A 26,239-nucleotide genomic window follows, 5' to 3' on the forward strand; every position below is an offset into this window, starting at 1 on the left:
TTTAATTTTAATTTTCAGACATACAGACATACATTTCCAGAGCTGATTGTACAGGTGAGAGTGTGATTATTTTCCAGCACCATAATAACTGCACATAACCAACACAATTTCTTCATTTTGACTTTTATTGATTTCATTTTTGATCCCCAATTTTTTTTCCAGTAATTGCAAACTAAAATTGGCTTTTATAGATGATGCTGTGATATGGTCTTTTTTTTCTAGGGTACATTTTAAATCAGTAGATGTTGTTTTAGATCTAAGTTGCCTTTAGATCTATGAAGGCAATTGGCTATACAGCCATAGTCCATTTTCCCACCAGTGTTTGTAAAAAATAATTATATCATAAACAGAAACATCTAGCTCAGCTGAATGTTACTGTTTATGTTGTGTAGGCTGAAATGCGTAAGTGCTATTGCTCTGAAGATGTTAGACACTGAATAATGTTGAAATACTGTAGGATATTGTTGCTTGCTTTTATTCTGTGTGTGAAGAATCTGTCTGCATACTGTGGAGAGGTACTGCCCTGTACCAGATCATCTACTGCAGAGTTCAGCAGTTTATATTTATCTAACATTAGAGTTTGGAAAAAAGTAATGCTCCTGGACTCTGATAGGCGATTTATTTGAAACAAAATGAACAAAGGATAAAATCCAAAGCTGTATAACATCCAAAAGATGGTAGAAAGTGGACAATGGGGACAAAAAAGCTAACACGTTTCACATCATGAATAGATGCTTAGACATGGCTATGACTATGCATCTATCCATGATGTGAAACATGTTAGCTTTTTTGTCCCCTATGTCCACTTTCTACCATTGATTGCAGTGTTGCATGAACTTTTGGATGTTATACAGCTTTGGATTTTATCCTTTGTTCATTTTGTTTCAAATAAATCGCCCATCAGAGTGTGGCAGTCCAGGAGCATTTCTTTTTTCCACGGATCAGCGCAGAGTCTGCACCTGTCAGTACTTCAGGGCGGGAGCACAGCATAGGTCGCAGGGCTTGGAGCGGTACTCTTTTCCATTGTTTAACATTAGAGTTTACTGTTAAATGCAATGGAGGGGCAAGGAGAAGAACAAAAGGATGACCGAACAATAGCAATCAGGGCATGTTTTCTAACCTGCCTTTCTGATGTTCCTCCAAAGGATAGTCAGTGGGTTCACACAAAGCAGCTGGATATGATGAGTGTTATCTCATGTCTAGGGGAAGTTTGAGGCTTTCATATTATAAAGGTGACTTGTAGGTCTGAAAACGGCTGTACTGAGAAGGCACACAAGGAGGATCTTGTTTATTATGTGGCCTAGGGTTTCTTCCTCACTGGCTTTACCCATGAGCTGGCTTTGTCAACTGTAGTGACTAGGATCATTAAAGGAGTTCTCCAAGCTAAAACTTTTAACCCCCGCTGTGCCCGGGCTGTAAAACTATACAAAATAAACTTTCACTTACCTGCCTACGATCCCCCGTTGTTCCGATATCGCCGTCCCATTCTCCGGTCCACTTCCTGCGGGTCGGTGACTCACAGTGCGCTCAGCCTATCAGCGGCCGCAGCAATGTCCCGTCGCGGCCGCTGATAGGCTGAGCGCACTGTGAGTCACCGACCCGCAGGAAGTGGAACAGACCGGGACCGGAGAACGGGACGGCGATATCGGAACAACTGGGGATCGTAGGCAGGTAAGTGAAAGTTTATTTTGTATAGTTTTACAGCCCGGGCACAGCGGGGTTAAAAGTTTTAGCTTGGAGAACTCCTTTAAGTCTTTTTTCAAATAAAAGCTGTCCACGTAAAGAACAAAGCGAATACTTACCTTTCCCGATGCCCACACCACTAAACATCACACAAACTTCCAGAAGTGTCTTTACAAATACGTTGTTTGTTTGGAAGTTTTTAGTGTGGGGACAGATTAATTTTGAACCGCTTTGAACCGCATCATTCCATGTTCACATGTTTATAGTGCAAGAATGTCTCTTCCTGGTCACTCAGATGTTGAGTAATCATAGTGGTAAATGCAGCAATGTGGCTGCTAATGTTGCTTAAAAAAATGAAATGCCGTTATCCATTAATGTTAATATTTGTCTCTCATTGGGTACCCATGGACATTAGATGACAGTTGCTAAATCTAGTAATTTTTATGTCTGTGGCCAGCCCTTAAATCTGTTGGCCAGCCACTGTGTGAAGGACTATCCATCAGCCATAGTTAGGGGAGTCCTAAAAACTGTCAAAGGTTTTCTGATGAGCCACCATATATGCAATGTTGCTCTACCCCTTCTCCATTGGAAGTATTTCTGACCTGAGCATAGAAACGAATGAAAAACATAGAAGCATAGAAAGGTACTAAATAGTTTCTGTTGCAAGTGCACAATAATTTGGCTACAATGACCTGAGCATACAAATTAATAGAGTGCTCTGCTGCGAGCTTGCCCAGAATGTGGTCAGGTTGAGCATGTACAATCGACCTCCCTTTAAAGTCTTTGGCTTTTGCTGAAGTCAGTACCCAGATCATTTCAAGCCTGTGCCTTCTCTGTATATATAGTGCTTTTAAAGAGGACTTGACTTATGGATAGCCTGCCTTCAGGTCGCAGTGGAGTTTCTCAATAAAGTACAAATGGTTTTTAATAAGGAACTGAAGTAATATATCTTTGCTATATCCTTTCTAAGCATTTTCCTTTGTGCATTGGCAGCTTAATGGTGGGAACAACATTTTACCATATAGGGGGAACTGTCAAGTGTTACATTTGCGATTGGCAAGCACAGCTTACCATACAAAAAAAATATATTTTACATTCAGCATGTGGTACCTTTACATTAAAGCGGAACTTCACTCTCTCAATCAACATTAACTATTTTTAATCATTATGCTGCTAGCATTAGCAAATAGATAGGAAAGTATATCATATGTTTTACTTTTTTTTTACATTTCTTTTACTTCCTGGTTTCCAGGCCTAGGCAAATGTTTATACATCCCAAAAGTGGCCTGTCTGCATGTCTGGGCTAAGGGCTGATGGACTCCAAGAAGTATATGATACATGAATCATCTGCCCTTACTAAAGATGGCCATGGCTAGAAATGCTAGAGGCTGTTTTTTAAAGTTATTATAGCAAAATAAAGCATGGAGATATGAATGGATGGATTATTGAAAATTAAAAATGAATTAAATAGCGTTTTTGGTTTGTGGTACTCAGATGCAGTGTAGTTCAGCTTCAGGAAAATATGTTTTATCTGTCTAGTTCATTCCTCGCCCACCTTCTTTCATACCTAAAGTACTGAAGAGACTGAGAGTGCAGTCCAGTGTTTTAAAGGGTTCATCAAAGACTCTAAATTGACTGTCAGTGGTTCTGTACAGTTTAGTTAAATTATGTTTGCCATAGCATTTACACATGATGGTAGAATTGCACAGCTGACATTTTTGGTACAATTTATGGACTGAATTTGAACACTTACTCCTAATAGTAAATCTGTAGCCAAACGATTAGTGTATCTTAAAGCGGACCTTCAGGAATTTTTTTATCTTTCCATCTATTAAATCTTCTGCCCTTGTAGTTTTCATAATTTTTTTTTTTCTGCCAGTAAATACCTTATACAGCCAACTTCCTGTTTCTTGTCTGGAAAAAAGCATAACCTTATGAGATTATTCACAGCTTTCTCTCTCACTCTCATGAGAATTTGCCAGGAAAGGAGGGGAATGAGCCATTAGAGGCCCAATGAGAGATGCAGAGCTGGAGGTGTGTGTCTGTGCAAATCCAGGAAGTGAACAGGCAGCAGCTTCAACTGCCCACAGTTAAAATGGTTGCAGCCAGACTCAGTGAAGGGAGATTTCTGCAGCATATTTGGCAAGTACAGAATCACAGTACATATAAAATAATATGCAAATTGGTTGGAGGGAAGTTTCAGAATGGCAAAGATTATTATAATGATGAAGTATGTCACATAAAGTGCTTCAATCAACAAAGTGTCCAGTGCAAAATAAATAAACAAATAAATAAAGTGCTTTGTGCTAAGTTGTTCCTAATACTCATGCAGTAATTGTCCACATACTGTAAAGTTCTCTTAGTGTTTTTTAATTCACCTCTGTACCTCTACCATCACTCCAGAAAACTCACCAAATTGTCATGATTCTTCTTAACCAATGGGTCATATAGCGTTTTGTCCCCTTGGGGACAACTAGGGCCAATGTCACAGATTGATCCACACATATCCACACCAGGTATTGCAAAGTTCCACAGGAAAAGAAACACTCATATAGTATAAAACCTTTAATAAAAATCAAGCAATTAAAATCGTAAAACCTTTTTAAAAAATTAAGCAATTAAAACTACATACAGTGCCTTGAAAAAGTATTCATACCCCATGACATTTTCCACATTTTGTTATGTTACAACTAAAAATGTAAATGTATTTTATTAGGATTTTATGTGATAGGCCAACACAAAAACACAGTGGCATATAATTGTGAAATGGAAGGAAAATGATAAATGGTTTAGAATTATTAAGTAGCCGAGTGGCCCATGGTAACTATGGAGGAGCTGCAGAGATCCACAGCTCAGGTGGGAGAATCTATCCACAGGACAACTATTAGTCGTGCACTCCACAAATCTGGCCTTTATGGAAGAGTGGCAAGAATAAAGACATTGGTGAAAGAAAATCATGAGAAGTCCTGTTTGTAGTTTGCGAGAAGGCATGTGAAGGACATATCAAACATGTGGAAGAAGGTGCTCTGGTCACATGGGACCAAAATTGAACTTTTTGGCCTAAAAGCTAAACGCTATGTGTGACGGAAAACACTACACATCACCCTAAACACACCATCCCCATCGTGAAACATGGTGGTGACAGCATCATGTTGTGAGATGTTTTCTTTAGCAGGGACAGGGAAGCTGATCAGAGTTGATGGGAAGATGGAGCCAAATACAGGGCAATCTTAGAAGAAAACCTGTTAGTCTGCAAAAGACTTGAGACTGGTGCAGAGGTTCACCTTCTAGCAGGACAATGACCCTAAACATACAGCCAGAGAAACAATGGAATGGTTTAGATCAAAGCATATTCATGTGTTAGAATGGTCCAGTCAAAGTCCAGACCTAAATCCAATTAAGAATCTGTGGCAAGACTTGAAAATTGCTGCTCACAGACGCTCTCCATCCAATCTGACAGAGCTTGAGCTCTTTTGCAAGGAAGAATTGGCAAACATTATACTCTGTAGATGTGTAAAGCTGGTAGAGACATCCCCAAAAAGACTTGCAGCTGTAATTGCAGCGAAAGGCGGGTCTACAAACGCCACACTTTTCAGATATTTATTTGTGAAAACAAAAAACGAAACCATTTATCATTTTTCTTCCACTTCACAATTGTATGTGACACTTTGTGTTGGTCTATCACATAAAATCTATTTACATTTTTGATTATAACATGACAAAATGTGGAAACTTTCAAGGGGTATCAATATTTTTTTAAGGCACTGTAAATGGACTCACATTATACAGTGTATTTTGCAATGCACCAGTAGCATAAGCCTATATTCATCTGGAGGCTGACTCCACCAGCATCGATGCAAGCTCAGCTCTCTCTCCCGGAACTTGCGAGTGTACCGAATTACTTCCAGGTGTACACAGCTCCGCCCTGACACATTTTGTCAATCTGATGTCTTCAGGAGGCGCCACCTGAAGCCACCATATCAATAAATCGCTTTCTGTAGTTCCACTGACGTGTTTCATCTATATCAGGGGTGCCCAACCTTTTGAAGAGTGAGGGCCACTTAAGCAACTTGGTAACCAGTCGCGGGCCACAATGAGCAGAGCAGGCGGATGACAGGTCACGGCTACTCTATAGGTCCTTCCGATCTGCCCAGATGGAAGGATACAAATTCCCTTTTGTTTTTTGGATTGGAGGTAGGCGGGCATAAACGGACATCTGTCACTCTGTAGAGGTGAATTAAGGGTCCCATTTGGTCGGGCTAACCTTTTGAAAAGGGCCCAAGACTGCTTTCACACTGATGTGCTGCGGTTTACCCACACCGCGGGTGCAGCGTAGTGCACCTGTATCTAACCTGCGGGTTAGCTGAACTTTGCCATAGACTCCGCCTGTGGTAAAAGCCGGCGCTGTATAGGAAGCATCGGTTTATAGGGCTCTGCTCCGCAGCCGCTTTCTTCCTCTACCACCAGCTTCATTCACAACACTGATGTTGCAGTATGGCATGTCGGCAACCTGCGATCTGGGCTTGCCAACCCGCCATTCCAGAGTAGGAGGTCACGGGCCACATCAGAGGGCTCCACAGGCCACATGTGGCCCCCCGGGCCACTGGTTGGCTACCCCTGATCTATATGATGTCTTCAGGAGGCGCCTATAGATTCCATTGTAAGCCCATGTTGACAACACAGGGGGGAAAATTGGGAGACAGGGACAGAGCAGTGTTACCCTTTAACAGGAAGAGCCAAAACAAGACCAGATATTATTATTTTAAAAGATCAGCAGATTTAAAATGAGTATAAATGACTTTTGAAATAACATGAAGATCTTACATTTTATATGATCATTTTTTGATTGGGTTCACATATTTTGAAGGTCTGATGTCCTGGTACAGAACCTGAAAATCCACCAGTGCTAACCACATGCAAACTAACATACCGGTACGTTTCCTTCGCAAATTCAGTTTTGATCTGTCTTAACTTGGATCTCTCATCTTCTGGAGACTTGCTGCGTATGACTATTTGTATTATTTTAGATTATCATCGTTCCAAACCTCACCATGAATATTTCCTTAAAATCTTTATCTCCTGGATGGGGTTTTCGTTCTGGCATATAATGTATAAGCCATGTATGTATATTTTACTGTGCCTGTAATGTATTATATAATAGGACATGTTTTAATGAAAGAAGAAGAGAAGCCGATATACAAATACAAAGTCAGGAAGGGATTCATAGTGTGAATATTCTCTCCACAGCCCTCGCTTCTATTAATAGGCTATGCAGCGCACTAGCAAGAGAATGTCCGAAGGGCACACCATGTCCTGCCTCAAGAGCTCAGGAGATGCATTTCATGGCAGGAAACTCTTGAGGCATAGCAAAGAAAGCCTTGTGTGTCCAACTGTGCAGTCAGGCTTCCGCAGAACAGATGGAGCTACTGTACAGCAGGCAGGGGAAAAGTGCACTTACAATGAGTGTACAGGAAAGGCAGCTTGTGTATGTGAGTTTAGAGGCTTATAGGAACTTTAAAGGCTGAACAAAGGTGTTATCGGGGTGTCATTGTTCTTCTCAGATGTATAAAATGGAACTCTAATTATTTATTTTCTTTTTAGTTTGGATAGCGTTGGAAGGGGTTAGAATCGTTTTCAAATTTGTTTGTGTCTGTGGTCCTTTACTTTTTGTCATAGTCACTAGGGGCCAGATTCACAAAGGATTTACGACGGCGTATCTCCAGATACGCCGTCGTAAGTCCGAATGTGAGGCATCGTATCTCGGCGCCTGATTCAAATACGCCAGAATTTGTCCAAGATACGACTGACTCAAGTCTCTTACGCCGTTGTATCTTGGGTGCATATTTACGCTGGCCGATAGGGTCGCTTCCGTAGTTTTATGCATAGAATATGCAAATGAGCTACATATGCTGATTCAGAAACGTACTTGCGCCCGTCGGATTTAGCTACGCCGTTTACGTAAGGCGTCGGTCCGGCATAACTTTACCCCTCATAATGCAGGGGTAAGTCATGTTAAGGTATGGACGGTGATTTCCCCTAATTCCTCCAACATTGCGTCAACTGAGTTAGAGAATGGATCATCATACAGTTTGCTATAAAAGAGATGAAATTCCCTCAGTATACCTTTGGGGTCTGTAACCTGACAACCAGTGGAAGTCTGAATTCTATGGATTACTATTTGGAGCGTGGGTTCTGCCACCAGGTTGGCCAGTAGTTTGCCATTCTTGTCCCCTCATTCGAAAAGCTTGGCAACAAACTTCCGTGCATCAGATTGCACCGGTGAGGTGTAGTGGAGCTTCAAATCTCTTCTCGCTTGGGCTAGAGTAGAATCATTTTCAGGTGTTGGATGCCCTGTGAAAAGTTCCAGTGCCGTCTCTTCACACTGTTCCAATTGAGTGGTATGTGACACCAAGCCGGCTCTCACTGCCTTGATAGAGGAGACATATTCCCCCTGGTCATGAGCCTTACCCACCTCCCAGACCACATCAAGGAAAGATGACCCCTCATTAAGCATCCAGTATTCTGTGAGTTTGGGCTCTACTAACTCCTGTATTTGAGGATAGTCTATCCAATGGGATGCTAGCCTCCAGCATCCCGGTTCAAGGGAGGTACCAAGAGTCAAGCCCAGCTCCAACAGTGAGTGGTCTGAAAGACTTGCCGGGAGATAGGAGACCGCCCCAACCTGAGACAGAGCAGAAGCAGACCCAAAAAATAAGTCTATGCGAGACCCCGATCTATGCGATGCTGAGATATGTGAATAAGTCCAATCCTCCGGATGCTTCCACCGCCAAATATCCTGAAGATCAAAAGTGTTTGCCCAAATGGCCAAATCAGGGGGGGGCATATCCAAGGGGGTTATTAGTGTCCTTGGTATTATCTAGGATGGTGTTAAAGTCCCCTCCAACTATAATATTGTGGATCTGGAGGGGTCAAACGGAGAAGGGATATACACATTGACTATCGCCCAGCATTGTGCATACATTTCAATAATTAAGACGAGGTATCTTCCCCCCCGGATCAATAAAAACATGTTCTACCAAGCAAGGCAATGACATGCTCAGCAGAATAGTTACTGTCCTCGCATAGGAGTATGTGGTATGAAACCCTTGTTTTACCCATGCCCTCTTGAGCACTAGGATTTTGCTGCCCATTAGGTGCGTTTCTTGAAGAAACAAAATGTGAGGTTTATGAGACTGCAGAAATTTAAACAGCATCAATCTTTTCACCCTGTCATTCATTCCTCTAATATTCCAAGATATCAACTTTAAATCTATACCCATTTAGAATAGAAAAGCTTAATGACCGTAGGAACATAGAAGACCCATTAGTGTCCTGTCCATAGGCAAGTTGCAGAGGCAGTCCAGATGATGTAGCCGTCCAAGGATTCTGAAGAGGAAAGAGGTGAACAGGAGGAAAGAACAAAATGAAGACAACATAATCCAGCAAGAGAAACAGTGTGGAACCTGAGCAGGTGTGGTAACCATCTAAAAGTACATGTAACGCCCTACCGGCTACCGCCTGACATAACCACAACTGTCGCCAAGGCAATTTCTTACCCTAAACTTGATAGTAGAGGTTGCCTTCTGGAGGCTCAAAGTTCCTGGGATAACCCCAGCTCGTGTTCAACTTATAAAAATAGCCGAGAGTGAGGGGACATGTATCCCATCACAGCAAGGAGGACCAGACAATCTGGAGCAGTTGTATAGTTCTTCCAGATAGTGTAATTTCTCCAGGTAGATGGAGAGCACCAGGTCCTCCACTCCTTTGAAAACAAACAAACCGTGGGGGGGTCAAGTGTGGATCACGTGTAGAGGTACACTTGAGATAACTCCGGCGTTTACAGAGAGTTTAGTAGTATAGAACAAACAAGGATGTGGAAGATCCATGCATTAAATGGATTAGCGAGAAGAATCTTTCAGTGTAAGGTGGTCAGCCAGTCTTCATCACCCCAGATGATGTGTTTTTAACACGAAACGTTGGGCCATCTCCACTGCTGCCTCAAACTTATTTACCTTGCGTTTTTAAATCAGGATACATGTGAGTGTACTTGACTTTTAATTTTGATTAAACTACATAGTTTTTTATTGGATTACGCTATGTGGCTATTTTTCTTCCCTTACTTCTTTTGAATACCCGGCTCACTACGGAGCTCTATGGATCAAAGGCTTTCCATGTGTATTGGTATATCTGAATTGACAACTGAACCTGGATTCTGGATATCTGTACTGCCTAATTCCATGTACTAGATTTAGTACTACAAGCGTATTTTGACTTGCAGTGACATATGTCAGCTCAAGTCCACCAACTCTGGTAAGCCTTCACTCATCCTCATAGGTGGTGGCGATTATTTACACTTTTGAATATATAATTTTGGAACATCATCAAGATTTCCCATCTGTATTCACGTGGTGATTTGTTTATATGGACTTTACTACTTATCGGACTTTTTCTATTTATTTATTTCATTATTTATTTCCATTCAGGAATTTACACATGATTGTATTACCATTATATATTCCTTGCAGGATTGTTAATGGTTTTGTTACTCACATTTGACCATAGCGCTACACATTTTTTCTTCCACTTCTTGTTTTGCTGATTTGTCTACATTAGCTGTGTTAGCAGCTGGTCACACTTTTTTAAGCAGCGCAGTATTTCCACAAATTGTTTTCACAGTCTTCAGTATCCGCTGATTTGTCGAAGAGGCAGATCGCTCTGACATGCTGGGCTCGTAAGCGGTTAGGGTTAAAGCATGCTATATTTAATGTGCTTATATATGAGACTTCTCTGGACATCTTTAAAGGTTTTTCTCTTCCTCTGCAAATCAGCTGAAAAGTCAGAGAAAAGAAGAACATAGATGTTTGAGTGTGGGATGTTTGTGGGCTTCAGAGAGAATCTTATCCCTGTCCCGATAGTTAAGGAAACGGACCAGAAAAGGCCTGGGATGATTCCCTGGGATGGCACGGCCCGTGGGCACCCAATGGGCCCTTTCAACCACGTAAGTAGGGGGAACATTCGTAAAGCCCAGGAGATTTTTAAAGAACTCCTCCACGAATACAACAGGGTGATCCCCTTCTTCTCCCTCAGGCAGACCCAGGACTCTGATATTTTTCAGCGTCGTCTGATTTTGCGACAAGGGACTGTACTGTGCACTGCAGCTCAGCAATGGAGGTGGCCGTAAGATCTTCAGTGGATGATACTCTGGACTTGGTTTCAGTCATTCTCCCCTTATTTTGTCAAGGTTGTTCCGTATGAGATTATACTCCTCAGTGAGGTGGTCGATGCGCACCAGCAGCAAGGTCCTTTTCTGCTTGATCGCAGCAAGGATCATGGCCGTACTGTCTTGACAGTGGTGCTGACCTCTCTGCCATTGGAGCCTCACTAGGATCCAATTTCCAAGTCGGCCAGCAAGGCCTGAAGCCACGCGACCAGTATGGAATCTGTTTTGCGGGAAAGAGGGCGGTGGTAGCCAGAGCGGTGTGTTGGTCTAAGCGAATTTGGAGTTCCCCTTCACTTTTTGAAGGAGGAGGACATATGATAAGTCCCCAAGAAGGACCACTATAGAGGATATTCATCCGTGTCCAGATGAGCATCCAGGAGGCAGCTAGGGGCGACCCAAGCTGGCTGCAGATGTTAAACCACAAGAGATCACAAGCCGGGCAGGCACACAAGCAGATGCAGGTTAATGAGGATGTGAGGCTGGGAGTACAAAGGTGGAAGAGGCCCAGAGCAGTGGAACAGAGGCAGAGAGATAGCAGAAGCCTCTAGGCCCCAGGATACCACAGCCGGCTCATACAGGCAGTCTCTGCAGGGCAGCACACCAGGCCGTGACAGGGTTGTGGAGAGATGACAGGGTGGGTGGAGACAGAAGATCCGCGCTCCAGAACGCGGCCGGACCTGCCACGGCTCACTCCTGTGGGATAGAGGCTCAGGAAATGGCAGTGATTTCCCCAACAGCCAGACAGGCCTCCGGACTGTGCCAGGTAGGTGGATGGGCAGGCAGGTGAGGATGGATGAAAGTCCCTTACCTCCAGGCCGGCCAGGATCGGTTCTTCCCAGAAAGTCACAGGCCGGCTGGATTATGACGGTCGCGGGTGTACAGGAGAGTTGGCGACCTCGGGCAGACAGGGAGGAACAGGCTGGCGGGGTATCGGCTTGTTTTAGATAGGCAGATGCACGGATGGCAACAGATTTGTTTCAGGATACTCTGAGCTCCTTACAAACATGTCCACCACCGCTCACATCAGAACATGCCATTTCATCTCTATTTTGAATTTCAGAAGTAAATGCCACAAGCTCACAATGTGCCCCATCATAATAACATGTTAAAACAATGTTACATCATAGTATCAATCGATTTTTTAAAAGCCAAGTAAACCATTGAAAAAGAAGGCTTTTACCCCCAGGTTTATCAATGTTCTTAAAAAAAAAAACGCCATGGCCAAGGCCAGATTTCCAAAGCCTGGGACTTTCCTTGGAAGTCAGATAAAATGTTAGCTGGTTTAGGGAGTTTGTGCAAAAACGCCCTAAAATAGAAAAATAGAAGAGATTATGCCAGAAATGCAAGCCATTGGTTATGATTAAAACAGGTATAGTATATAGAGAGCAATTTTACAGTTTACTTGTATTTTTACCCTACCATTGTAGGAGAAAGGGGGGGGGGGTTCTCATTCTGTTGCAGACAGTAAGAAAACCACTTGAAAATAAAATACATGATTTAGCATTGGCTTTTGTTGCTAGTTGCAGTGTTCCTGTAAATTAAATTGATAGTGTTCCTCTATGACATTGCGCGTAAGAAAGGACAGGGAGGAGTAGGCATGCCAGTTTAAATGTTCAATAATTAGGTGGCCGACTTGTGCAAGAATGTCCAGGAAGAGTGCGTTTGACTGTCCTCAATGGAACACTGTGCCAACCAGGGCCGGTACAAGGCAGGGGCGGGAGGGGCGAGTGCCCAGGGCGCTACCATTTTGCACAGGAGGGGGGGCGCAGTTCTGACACACAATCGGCCGCCTGACAAGTACACTTCTGTGTGTCATAGACAGCGCGGGCAGCGGCAGTGGCACTGTACAAACTGTGCCGACTGGCTGCCGAGTGCACCTCTGCTGTCCCGGTCACGAACACAGCTGTGCTATCTGTCCTCCCCCCGTTTGCTCTTCCGGCCGGGTTACAAGCGGCCACACTGACAGGGGAGGAAAACAGCTGTGGGCTGTGTAGTGAGAGCCGACTCATCCTGCTTCTCCCTCTGTCAGGAGCTGCAGGATCGGAGTGGCTGACCTGTGACAGGGAGTGAGGCAGAGGCAGAGCGGTCGTCTGTGCTTCCCCCGTCCCGTCACCCCCCCCCTCAGACTTCTATAGCACAGCACAGAGTGAAGTGTTCTGGCTGTATGCTACAGATCTGAGAGCGCGCCGCACACACATTCCAGAAAGGTGCAGGCAGTGTCACGGTGAAGATGAGAACTATGAGAAGGAGGGGGAGGAATTTGTGAAAAGTGGTGAGAACTCTTTAAAGGGAGGATTACAATGGTGGCTATGAACGGACATTGGGGGGTGGGGTTGGATACAGAGGGGGCTATGGAAGTGGGGGTATACAGAGGTGGCTATGGAGGAGCGGTATACAGAGGTTGCTATGGAGGAGCGGTATACAGAGGTTGCTATGGAGGGGGGGTATACAGAGGTTGCTGTGGAAGGGGGGTATACAGAGGTTGCTATGGAAGGGGGGTATACAGAGGTTGCTATGGAGGGGGGGTATACAGAGGTTGCTGTGGAAGGGGGGTATACAGAGGTTGCTATGGAAGGGGGGTATACAGAGGTTGCTATGGAAGGGGGGTATACAGAGGTTGCTATGGAAGGGGGGGTATACAGAGGTTGCCGTGGAAGGGGGGGTATACAGAGGTGGCTGTGGAAGGGGGGGTATACAGAGGTTGCTGTGGAAGGGGGGGTATACCGAGGTTGCTGTGGAAGGGGGGTATACAGAGGTTGCTATGGAGGAGGGGTATACAGAGGTTGCTGTGGAAGGGGGGGGTATACAGAGGTTGCTATGGAAGGGGGGGTATACAGAGGTTGCCGTGGAAGGGGGGGTATACAGAGGTTGCTATGGAAGGGGGGGTATACAGAGGTGGCTGTGGACAGGGGGCGATACAGAGGTGGCTGTGGACATGGGGTACAGTGGTGGCTGTGGACAGGAGGGGGATACAGAGGTGGCCGTGGACATGGGGTACAGTGGTGGCTGTGGACAGGAGGGGGATACAGAGGTAGACGTGGACAGGGGGGGATACAGAGGTGGCCGTGGACATGGGGTACAGAGGTGGACAGGGGGTAAAGAGGTGGACGTGGACAGGGGGGGGATACAGAGGTGGCAGTGGACGGGGGGTACAGAGGTGGACGTGGACATGGGGTACAGAGGTGGATGTGGACATGGGGTACAGAGGTGGACAGGGGGGGATACAGAGGTGGCAGTGGACGGGGGGTACAGAGGTGGACGTGGACAGGGGGTTACACAGTGTGTGTGTACATTTTTTAGGATGTTGGGGTGAAGAGCAATATTGCATGGGGGCCCCAGGAAAATGGTTGCCCAGGGTCCAAACAAAATTAAAGACAGCCCTGGGCGGGTTGTTAGCAGGCATAAGAGTATCATTATCCTATGCCGGGCATCACTAAATGGAAATTCTGTGTGGGGGATATGTAAAGGGGCAATACTGTGTGTGTGGGGGGGGTCATGTAAAGGGCAAAATACTGTGTGTGGGATGATCATTTAATTTGTATTGTTTTAAGTATATTCTTGTTCTGAAACAACGTTGATTCTTTCTTAAAAACGGGGGGGGGGGGGGGGGGGCGCAGTTTGCCATATTCGCCCTGGGCACCAAATGGCCTTGTCCCAGCACTGGTGCCAACTCACTGCCTGCCGCCACCTGGGTCTTAACAATATTAAAGCCACACATGCCCTTAGTCTGCCTTTTTCAAAATTGTTCAATAATGCTTGCATTCACTTTTCTTATTAATTCAATGACTAAGAAATTACTGCATCAAAATGAAGGTCACTTGGGTAACAATTCAATTAATGCACGCCAAAGCTCTGGATTTGCCTGACGCCAAGAAATGTCCACCATAAACAAGTTGATCCAGCAGCAAAAGTGCACATAAGATTTTATTGTTACAGGTAGTACATAGTATAAGGCACTTCATTGTGACATTGTGGCAGAATATGAACCCTTTCTCAAGCACAGAGTGTGTAGCTAAACTTAGACTAAGGTGATTTCACGTCAGAATAAAGCCTAACACTCTGAGACCCTTTCCCTTAGGAAACCGCTATCAGAGATCTCATCTACATTGCCACTACAGGTGAGAACTGGTATTACAGCTGGTATTTCAGATCTATAAAGAACAGTTAGGTTATGAAATTATGTGCATTACACATACCTTTGTTCCCTCAAACTACAGAGTCTCAGGTGCAAAGCTTGCTCTTAGTGCCCTATGCTGCAGTCAGTTAGTTGAGGTTCCATATGAGCCAGTATTCTACGATCCAGCTCATCCCCCAAACATCACATTGGCAATAGACTTTTATGGGGCTATTAGTTTGACTACTCGCAAAGCAGTGTGCTAGCGGCAGAGGTTTGCATACTGTTGATCTCAAGTATCTCAGTAGTAGGGAAACAGGGGTAAAGCCTGGTACACACAATGAGAATATCGGATAAATGATCGTCCATTTTTTATTTATTTTTTTGCATGCTAGTCTCATATCGAAAACAAATAGGTTACTAGAGTTCCAAAAAGTCCCGTACGACAGAATACAACTTCCTGTGATGATGTAATGTATTGTTTTGTTTCTGAGTCTTTTTATGGCTGAATACTGTACTGATTAAACAAAAATGTCAGAGCTTTTAAAGCATCACCTGTGGATGATTTTGGGTACTAAAAATTGTCCCTGTTTCACTGGCTCATGCAATTTAAGGCTTGCCATGTTGGGTATCGATTTACTCAGTTCAACCTCATCTTTTGTACAGTATTATTTACCCCAAATAAAGAGTTATATAATGTGTGTGTGTGTGTGTATGTGTGTGTGTATAATATATATATATATATGTGTATGAGGCGGGTCGGTCTCTGTTGCTGCGGTCTGGCCCGTAAAAAAAATGGCCGCTGGGCTGTTACGGCTCCGTCCTCTGCCTATGGCAAGTGCACTGCACGAGCCAACGACTGTCATTGCCATAGTGTCCCTCCTGAGTCCTTCTGACTCGATCGGCTATTCAAAAATGGCGCCGGGTGGTGCAATTACGTAACTACGCATGCGCCGCCCGGCCGAGCGGATACAAGCTTTCCCGAGCCCGGCTCGGGAAAGCTCGTATCCGCTCGGCCAAGCGGCACATTCGGCAGTTATGTAATGGCGCCACCCGGCACCATTTTTGAATAGCCGATTGAGTCAGGAGGGACACTATGGCAGTGACAGTCGTTGGCTCGTGCAGTGCACTCGCCATAGGCAGAGGACAGAGCCTTGACAGCCCAGTCCAGCCCAGCACAGCCCAGTACAGCCCTGAGCCCAGCACAGCACAGCCCAGCACAGCCATGTCCAGACAAGTCCAGCACAGCACAGCACAACCCAGCTTTAAGGTAATAAAGAAGCTGGTGGGGGCAGTAGGTGATGGTGGAAGAAGGTTATGCTGGCACTGTGGCAGGAGGTGGGTGAGGTGATGGTGGCAGAAGGTAATGCTGGCAGGAGGTGGTGGGGCAGGAGGTGATGGTGGCAAGAGCCAATTGTGGCAGGAGGTGTGGGTGGTGGGTGCAGGAGGTGGTGGTGAGAGCAGGAGGTGATTCGGGCAAGAGCTGGCAGGAGGTGGTGGTGGTGGGAGCAGGAGGTGATGGCGGCAATCTAGTATGTAGCAACACATGTATCACATCAGTGGTTTGGATTTTCATAACTTCCTAAAACATTAATAAAGTCGTCATCTGTCATTTTGTTTCTATTGTTTTTTCATAAAAGTTTTTTTTCATAAAAAATGTATTGCTCTTTACTACCATTAAAAATGTAATGCTCTTTATCAACATTAAAAATGTAATGCCCTTTACATGTGTTTAATTATCCTTATAACCATTGTGGATGTTTATATAAGGGGGGGGCGGAAAAAAAATTCTGCCCCGGGCGCCCATAACTCTGGGGGGGGGGGTCTGTACTAATGGAGGGGGGTTCTTTGTCCTGGGGGGGTCTGTACTAATGGAGGGAGGTTCTTTGTCCCGGGGGGGTCTGTACTAATGGAGGGGGTGCCATGTCCTGGGGATCTGTACTAATGGAGGAGGTGCTATGTCCTGGGGGGGTCTGTACTAATTTAGGGGGGTGCTATGTCCTGGGCGGTCTGTACTAATGGAGGGGGGTGCTATGTCCTGGGGGGGTCTGTACTAATGGAGGGGGTGCTATGTCCTGGAGGGGTCTTTACTAATGGAAGGGGGTTCTTTGTCCTGGGGGGGGGCTGTACTAATGGAGAGGGGTGCTTTGTCTTGGGGGAGGTCTATACTTGGAAGGGGGTCTGTACTGATCGAGGGTGGTCTATACTTGAGCCGCCCGAGCTGGTGCGGTAATGGGGGGAGGTGGTGGGTGTTGGCTTGCGATGGGGGGATTACTAATAGAGGAGGGTGCTTTGTCCTGGGGGATCTGTACTAATGGAGGGGGGTGCTATGTCCTGGGGGGTCTGTACTAATGGAAGGGGGTGCTATGTCCTGGGGGTCTTTGCTAATGGAGAGAGGTTCTTAATCCTGGAGGGGGTCTGTTATAATGGAGGGAGGTTCTTTGTCCTGGGGGGGTCTGTACTAATGGAGGGGGGTGCTATGTCCTGGGGGACTGTACTAATGGAGGGGGGTGCTATGTCCTGGGGGTTCTGTACTAATTGAGGGGGATGCTATGTCCTGGGGGGTCTGTACTAATGGAGGGGGGTGCTATGTCCTGGGGGGGTCTGTAATCCATAGTATTACAGCAACAGCATAAAAAGGGGCTGTCCTGAAAGCCTATTGAAAAACAAGTTGCCGCTAAGTCTAACTTGCATTTTTCCAAAATGTCTTTCAGGACAGCACCCAAGAGGATAATCGAGACTTACCACATTTAGGGTGGGACAACAGCCTGTAAGACTTTCCTTCCGAAAAGCCTGGTACCCAGCCGTCATGAGGTCTAACCTATAATGACAGGAAAAAGGTCGTCAGACTTCTCCATGTAGCTGCCTTACAAATTTGGCCTGTAAGGGAATAGGCATCTGAGATAGCTATTCTCAACCATCTGGCAATGGTTCCTCTGGAAGCTTGTCTTCCTTTTTTATTACCAGCAAATAAAATAAATAATGCGTCTGAACGTCTAAAGTGTTTAGTAGCTTCTAGGTAACTTAAGAATGCTCTTTTAACATCTAGGGTATGGAATTCTTCTTCCTTCTTACCCGACGAATTAGAACAAAATGTAGGAAGTATCATCTCCTGGGTTCGATTTTGAACTTAAGCAACCTTAGGTAAAAAATTGGGATCTGTCTTCAGAACAATTCTGTCTGGAAAAATGGAAAAAATGGCTCCCTGATCGATAAGGCTTGCAGCTCACTGATTCTTCAAGCTGTTGTAATAGCCACTAAAAAAACTGTTTTCAAAAGGAACTCATTTCAGGGAGGTTAACATAATGGGTTCAAAAGGTTCCCCCGGTCAGTGCCTGTAGAACCACTGATAAGTCCCATGACGGACAGCTTTTGATCACCATCGGCCTAGACCAGGTGAGGGCTTTAAGGAATCTGATCACTAGGGGTTCTGAGGAAATCGATTTTTCCAAAAATACCCCCAGTTCGGCCACCTGAACTTTTAGGGTACTGACCAATAGGCCCTTGTCCGCTCCTTCTTGCAGGAATTCCAGGATAGAAGAAATCTGTTTTAATGATCTGCCGGATGCTGTGCACCAAGAGTTAAAAACTTTCCAGATTTTGTAATATTGCTCTGGTAACCCTCTTTCTGCTAGATAGGAGGGTAGTAACCAACCTATCCGAGAAACCTTTTCTCCTTAAGAGCTGCTCCTCAGAAGCCAAGCTGTGAGTTTTAGCTTTGCTACTTCCTGGTGAAGCAGGGGACCTTGTAACAGCAGGTCTTGACTCAACGGAAAGTGCCAATACGGTTCAAGTTGCATCTGTAGAAGGGATGAAAACCATGGCCTTTTGGGCCAGAAGGGAGTGATGAGGATTACCGTTGTATCCTCCTTCCGGATTTTTGTTATGTCCTGACGGATAAGCTGAAATGGGGGGAAGGCGTAACAGAGGTAAAAAAAACTTCCAACTGTGTGCCAGAGCATCTACCCCCAGTGATGACTTGTTCCTGTTCAGGGAGAAGAAGCGAGACAATTGTGTATTTTCCTGAGTCGCAAAAATATCCACTCTTGGCCGCCCCCATTTCTTCACTATCAAATGGAAGACATCTGAATTGCCAAATCTGCATAGAGTATGGAGCATTTCCCAGATTAGAATGCTTCCTGCTTCTGGTGCCCCCCTGTCCGTTTATGTAGGCCACCGCCATGGCGTTGTCTGACAGGATCTGTGTATGCTGTCCCTGGAATTCTTCTGCAGGTCAGTAAGGCCATCTCTATCGCCTTTAGTTCCCTTCAGTGACGATGTCTATCTGAGACAAAACGGACGTTGGGAGGCTTTATCTATGTAAGTGCACAGCTTTGGTATTAAAATTGTGCAATACTGTGTTACACTATTGAGTGTTTTTGCTTTTTGGATATATGGTTGAGAACCCCCCCCCCCCCCGAGTGTTTTGGATTGTATCCAGTCGTTATATCTCTCCTGACTGCTGGAATGTGGCTGATACCTACAACAATCCTACAGGCTGGCTTTCTAGCTTGCCTTTGGTAAGCCGCAAATTCATGTGGTGGTGGATCACGATTGTATTGTGGTGAGATTCCTCACCGGCAAACCTAAGTGTGTGACCCATTTCACTCTTGGATCACTTTAAGGACTTTTAGATTTCTTTTTTATTATATGTTTGAGCATTTTTTACATATATTAATATGGTGTTAAGATCACGTGTTTGTTTCATTCAAACTGCAGTCTTTGCACATTTATAATTAATTTTTAGTGCAGCTTTCTTATTTTTATTTTAGTTCCCTCCAGTTTGAGGATCTCAGTGCTTCTCTTGAGGACCACGATCCCTGAGCCCACCGACCGCTCATGTGAGCCCCCCCAACCCCAGGAGCTGACATCTGTTGTTAATCTTACCTGGGTTGGAAAGGACCATAACAGGCCTGCAGAAAACCTTGTCTGGTTCTTCCACCACCAGAGACTCCTTTTTTAACGTGGTGGGGATCTTCACTAGTGAATCCAATAAATCTTGCTAATGATTCCAGGTTTTTAACAAAAAACTTTGCAGAGGTCTGAATTGGAGCTTTGCCCACTGAACTGTCGGTATGGAAGAAGTCAGGGTTCCTAGCGCTGACATGACCTTTCTCATGGACAGAAGCTGACTGGACTGTAATGCCGCGTACACACAATCTTCCTTTTGTTTTTCCGGGTTGTAAAAAACAAAGTTTTTTAAAAATGTAATTTAAAACGATCGTGTGTGGGCTTCAGAGCATTTTTCGAGTTCTGAAAAACGGACAAAAATTTTTTTGTTTGATCGTGGGTGTGGGCTTTAACGACGTGAAAAATCCATGCATGCTCAGAAGCAAGTTATGAGATGGGAGCGCTCATTCTGGTAAAACTACCGTTCGTAATGGAGTAAGCACATTCATCACGCTGTAACAGACAGAAAAGCGTGAATCGTCTTTTACTAACACAAAATCAGCTAAAGCAGTCCAAAGGGTGGCGTCATCCGAATGGAACTTCCTCTTTATGGTGCCGTTTAACTTTCCTGTGTCCAGCAAACCACCACCACCTTTTTCTAAAAATAAAAAAACCTGTAGCTAGGCAGACATGCTAACCCACTAGCCACTGCACCAACGTTCCCAGGGAGATGAAAATGGGGGAAGGAAGGGGGGAAAGGGTGAGTAACCCCCACAGGAGAAACCTGTCCGCTGCATCGCTCTCCATAACTGTGTGCAGACGCGTGGTGAAGAAATGCTGGAGGAAACACACAAAACAGATGGAAGCAACCAGGTGCAGTCCTGAAAAACATTTTGGAAATACCTGTTAATCTGCCAGAAATCAAATTAGCTCTCCACTTCCTGTGCACTCTCCCCTTGCTACACTAAAATTTTGATAAGTGTTATCAGCCCTGCCCAAGTCACCTCTGTGAACTACAATACGTCTCCCCCATAAGTTGCAGAGATGAGGAGAGGTGGGTGTATTCTGTAGGCCAAATCAGGAACTACAGTGACTACAGTGTTTCTCCACAGATACAGTACAGGGAGTGACAATGTGACCCGAAAACAGTAAGTTACATAGTTAGTAAGGTTGAAAAAAGACACAAGTCCATCCAGTTCAACCATAGAAAAATAAATAAAATAAAAAATATCGTACAATCCCATATACCCAATTCTATACCCACAGTTGATCCAGAGGAAGGCAAAAAACCCCAGCAGAGCATAATCCAATTTGTTACAGCAGGGGAAAAAATTCCTTCCTGATCCCCCCTCACCCGAGAGGCAATCGGATTTTCCCCGGATCAACTTTACCTATAAATATTAGTACATTTAGGAAAGTATCCAGGCCTTTCTTAAAGCAATCTACGGAGCTGGCCAGAACCACCTCTGGAGGGAGTCTGTTCCACATTTTCACAGCTCTTACTATGAAGAAACCTTTCCGTATTTGGAGATTAAATCTTTTTTCCTCTAGACATAAAGAGTGCCCCCTTGTCCTTTGTGTTGACCGTAAAGTGAATAACTCAACACCAAGTTCACTATATGGACAGTTTTGACAGGAGTATACCTTTGAGGCATGGCAATAACCCAACATGCCCTGCAATTCTTTCTTAAGAAGCAGTAAAGATGCATTTTACATAGATGTATCTTTTTTTTTTATGTTTTTCCACTTTTGCTTGTAGGGATGTGCTATAGATTTATCATTAATAGGTGATATTGGCATGTTGCAGGCCACATTGTCGTTGTATAAGTACAAGAGATCCCCGTGAGCATGTCAGGGAAGTATTCCATATTTGCGGTGTCCAGGCGTCCAGCACTGACCCCATTTCTGATCAGCACTGCAAAAGTGCCCCGCAGAACGCTGTAGGCTCTCTCTCGTTAGCTGGTCTTTAGAGCCTCATCATTGTGCAGGTGGAATATGTGATTTATCAGCGTTGAGGCTGGAAGAGTAAGGGGGGGGGGGAATGTAATTCGATTTAGAGCCTGGTGGCTGATTCTGTTTGCCCAGAAGAAAAGTCATAAAATCTACAGCAAGACAGGTCTCCTAAAGAGCAGCGAGCGCGTGTCAGCGAGGAAAGAGGCGCTAGCACAATGCAGAGTGCTGTGGCTGACGGCTGCCTTGTCAAACTATCTGCAGTAATGAAGCAGTCTGGCCTGGGGCTACTTTCCCTCCCACCATGGAGCACTGAGACTACAGCCACTTCACGCTGTCACACAGAAGAACTACACCTGGCAGGGAACAAAAGTAGAGGAGGGGGGAAGAGTCAAGAGGGTGGGTTATTGGGTCACCGCAGCTCTTTTCGCTTTATTTAAAAAAATAGATTTTGGCCTTAACCCATTTTGTAACTAGTACGTCCAGGCTGTTAATAAAGATGCTTTCTTGGATTTCTCCTTCACAAATTAAGTTTAATACATTTTTTGCACTACATTTATACGTCTTCTGCTTAATTTGGACAATAGAGAAACAAATGGACAAAGCTGAATCATTTTGAAAAACAAATATTCAAAGACATAATGGGGTTGATTTCTTAAAACTGGAGAGTGCAGAATCTGGTGCAGCTGTGCATGGTAGCCAATTAGCTTCTAACTTCAGCTTGTTCAATTGAGCTTTGATTAAAATAAAACAGGAAACTGGTTTCTATGCAGAGCTACACCAGATGACCAAAACTCTACAGTTTTAGTAAATCAACCCCAATGAGCTTTAAGTATTAGGCCTCGTACACACCAGCGGATCTGTCCGCTGAAAGCGGTCCGTTTTCAGCGGACATGTCCGCTGCCGGATTTCTGTCTGATGGTTGTACACACCATCAGACAGAAATCCGCGCGGACACGATACGCGGTGACGTGGCCACGCCGTCGCTGCGACGGTGACGTGCGCGGCCCTGGAAGGTCAATGCTTCCACGCATGCGTCGAATAACTTCGACGCATGCGAGGGCTTTCGGCCGATCGGACTTGTCCGGTGAGTCTGTACAGACGACCGAACATGTCCGACGGACAGGCTTCCAGCGGACATGTTTCTTAGCATGCTAAGAAACATTTGTCCGCTGGAAACTGTCCGATCCACCGGACAATTGTCCGGTCGGCCGTACACACGACCGAACATGTCTGCTGAAACTGGTCCGTCGGACCAGTTTCAGCGGACATGTTCGGTCGTGTGTACGGGGCCTTAGGCTAGGTTCACGCATATGCAAACTGGATGCGTTTTGAACCGAATACAATTCTCATAACATGTGATGGAATATTGCTTTCTATTGTGCCTGTTCACATATGTCTGGTGCAGCCAGAGTGCTGATTCAGTGTCCTGTCAGTTTTCTGAGCAGTGCGGTCTGGCTCAGGTGCAAATTCAGGCCCATTGACTTCTATGAGAATGCTTCTGAATCGCACATGTCATTCAGTTGTCAACAGGATAAAATCCTGACCTGATACTGATCTGAAACTCTGAACAACTACTTTCTCAATTAGCTGTGAAAACAGAGATTCAATTCGCACTGCACATGTGTGAACCCAACCTTTAAGTCATACAGGATAGAAAGATATAGGCTGCAATTATGAAAGACAAAAAGCTGTTCTTGTTGCCCGTAACAGCCAACTTGATTTTTTTCGTTCATTCTTTCCCAATATACTGGGAACATAAGAATGATATTCTCGCATGCTAGCGAGACAGTTTTTCTTCTATTGTTTCAAATTGTATTTGTCTTGGGGTCTGCGTGTATGGGCATTTGGTTGCCAAAGAAATGTTTTTTTCCCTATACAAATCAATGAAAATGCAAAAACAGCCCAGGAGCCTCCAAGCAGCTAACAAGAAGGTCAGGAAGAACTCGTAAGCAGCTCAAATGCAAACTGAATGCTTCTCAAGGTATCGTGCTTTGAATTGTTTTGTTTCATTCCCATAGCAGAAATGTTTAAAAAAAGGAAATGTTGGATGAGGGTAATGGCAATCCTCTGTCATAAGAAATCTGAAGCAGGTATAAAAAAAGAGTATAGCAACCGCGGAGCTGTTTCTTGAAGTGAACAATTAGGTTTCAGATTTTAAATTACATAAGATAGTTAATGTGGGCAATGTCTATTCTAGCTTTGCCATTCAGGCCAAAAGGAATCTGTGAGGGCATGATTAAGGAAGATGCCAATGCTAACTTGGTTCGAGCAAGCTGCAGGTCTATCATTGTGTTCCTGGCTTCAGTACTGTACATACCGTAGTTGGTCACTGACAAGAGATAAGCATCCAGTGTCTGACCTCCTGTCCTTCACAGCCATTCCAGGTCAGCGACTCACTAATGAAACAAGGTTAGAAATGAAACTCCAGCTTAAGAGTCTGATTTATTAAAGGTCAATAAATGAAGTACTATGCAAATGTTTTCTTCACGTGAAAATACTTGCTAAACGTTTGAATTATTCATATTAACTATATGTATTTTTTGATGCAAATGTATGCAAAAATTAGTTATACTGCATGAAAATCTACCTATAATTTTATAGGAAAACCTACCTACAAATATATCATCTATACTGTAATTGCCACATAAGCTGTTTTTAACATAATGTCCTCAATAAAATCACCCTTTAATTTAGAGCTGATATGAACATCTCAAACTGCCACAAGGTTAACATATTAGGCCCCTTTCACAAGGGGCGGATCAGTAATGATCCGCGTCTGTATGTTCAGCGTGGATCGCTCCGTTGATCCCTGCTGAGCCGGCGGATGACAGGGCGGTCCCCGCACACTGTCAAAAAAAAGTGGACATACGGTCCGCAGGTGTGAAAGGGGCCTAACTTATTTGCAACCATGGCATTTTGGGGGCGTTCTGTACAATCCTTTTACATGGGTATCTGAAATCTGCACAGAGATGGAATTAAAATGTCAAACAGCCCATGCAATAGGAGTTTGATTTGACTAAAAAAGCCTGTCTTAAGATGGTTATGGAGGCTGCCATTGCTTACCATTACTTTTTCGAGAATTCTAGCTGCCTGGCTGTCATGCTGTGCATTGATTACAAAGCTTGCCAATTAACTGATCCAGAACAAGTCGAGAGAGATTAGGAACCCTGACACATTTTTAGCAATCATCTATATAGCATGCTTGTGTTCTAGGCCTGTGACTCAAAGAGCTTTGAAACAATTCGCAGGCAGGGATTAGGTGTGTAAAAAAATGAAGTCACAAATGGGCAGCCCTATATTTTTCTCATGACAGAGACACTATAAAGGGATCCTGGGCTGTTTCTAATACAATGCTGAGACTGCTTAGGTAGCTATGACAAAGGCAGAACCTATTGCTTAGCCATCAGTTTGAGAATGGGCATCAGAAGTGGCTTCAAACCAGAGAAAGGTAAAAACCTTCAAATGCTTGTAATATAGATTGTTTTGTATATTTTACTTGGAGGATCGTTTTCACAGCCAAATGGAATTTCCCTTAAAGCAAATACTGCTTTCCTGACGCATTCATGGCAGCACACAATGGGTTGTGACTCCGCCCCCACAACCTGACAGGATTGGTTACCTATAAATTTGAAGAGGGAACACCCCGCACCATTCTCTTTTTTATCCTCACCTGACAAGACTGGACGTTACAAGAAGATTTGCCTCTTACCGCAATCGCCCCAGCAGGTTCAGGCCTCTCCTGTTGGAAGTCCCTCCTGTACAGTCTCTAATAGAGCTATATGGTGGGAACCCCGCTCTGGTGGTCTCAGGGGTCTGTTCAATGTCTTTTCCTGGCTATCTTACAAGCTTTAAATAAGCTTAATGTGGCATGGCTCCCCCCTTTTTTCCTTTTACTATATTCATGGCTTCCCCAGAGTCTGCTGCTGCTGCCTGGTTATTGGTCTTATTAGGCTCTTCTGTTCCTTGGCCCCTGCAATGATTTACCTGGGTTGCTGGCTTTGCTGGGCTTTGCTGTCCCTCTCACCGCCACCGCTGCATCTCCCGGCCGTTCTGCGCATGCGCGCAGCAGGCTGATGACGTCGGCGGTTCCTTTCGCCCTCACCCAAGATGGCGGCGGTCGGCGCGGGACGCTACTGCGCATGCGCGGACGCGTCATTAGCGCCGCGACTACGGCGCCAATTTTAAAAACAGAGAAATCTGTTTTTTCCTTCTCTAGGCTGCTGCTCTGCCTGAAAAACTTCAGGAAAGCTATCCAGGTACCTGGGGGCTTCTCTCCTTTCAGGCCCTTCTGCTCCTTTCTCATTCCCCTAAAGCTAACATCTTCCTTTCTCCTTTCAGACACCTGCTGCTGTCCCTGCATCCTTTCATGGAGTCCACTG

At 44.8% G+C, this 26,239-nt stretch overlaps 1 long non-coding RNA gene across 1 annotated transcript; it reads left to right on the forward strand.

Moving 5' to 3' along the window:
- Positions 1–30: 30 nt before the first annotated feature.
- Positions 31–18,006, forward strand: LOC120915441. The gene is made up of 3 exons (XR_005743879.1): positions 31–54; positions 6,551–6,615; positions 17,732–18,006. It is a non-coding gene; the product is annotated as an uncharacterized LOC120915441 (long non-coding RNA).
- Positions 18,007–26,239: the final 8,233 nt, after the last annotated feature.

This window comes from Rana temporaria, chromosome 10 (assembly GCF_905171775.1).
Source record: "Rana temporaria chromosome 10, aRanTem1.1, whole genome shotgun sequence".
NCBI classification, from domain to species: Eukaryota; Metazoa; Chordata; class Amphibia; order Anura; family Ranidae; genus Rana; species Rana temporaria.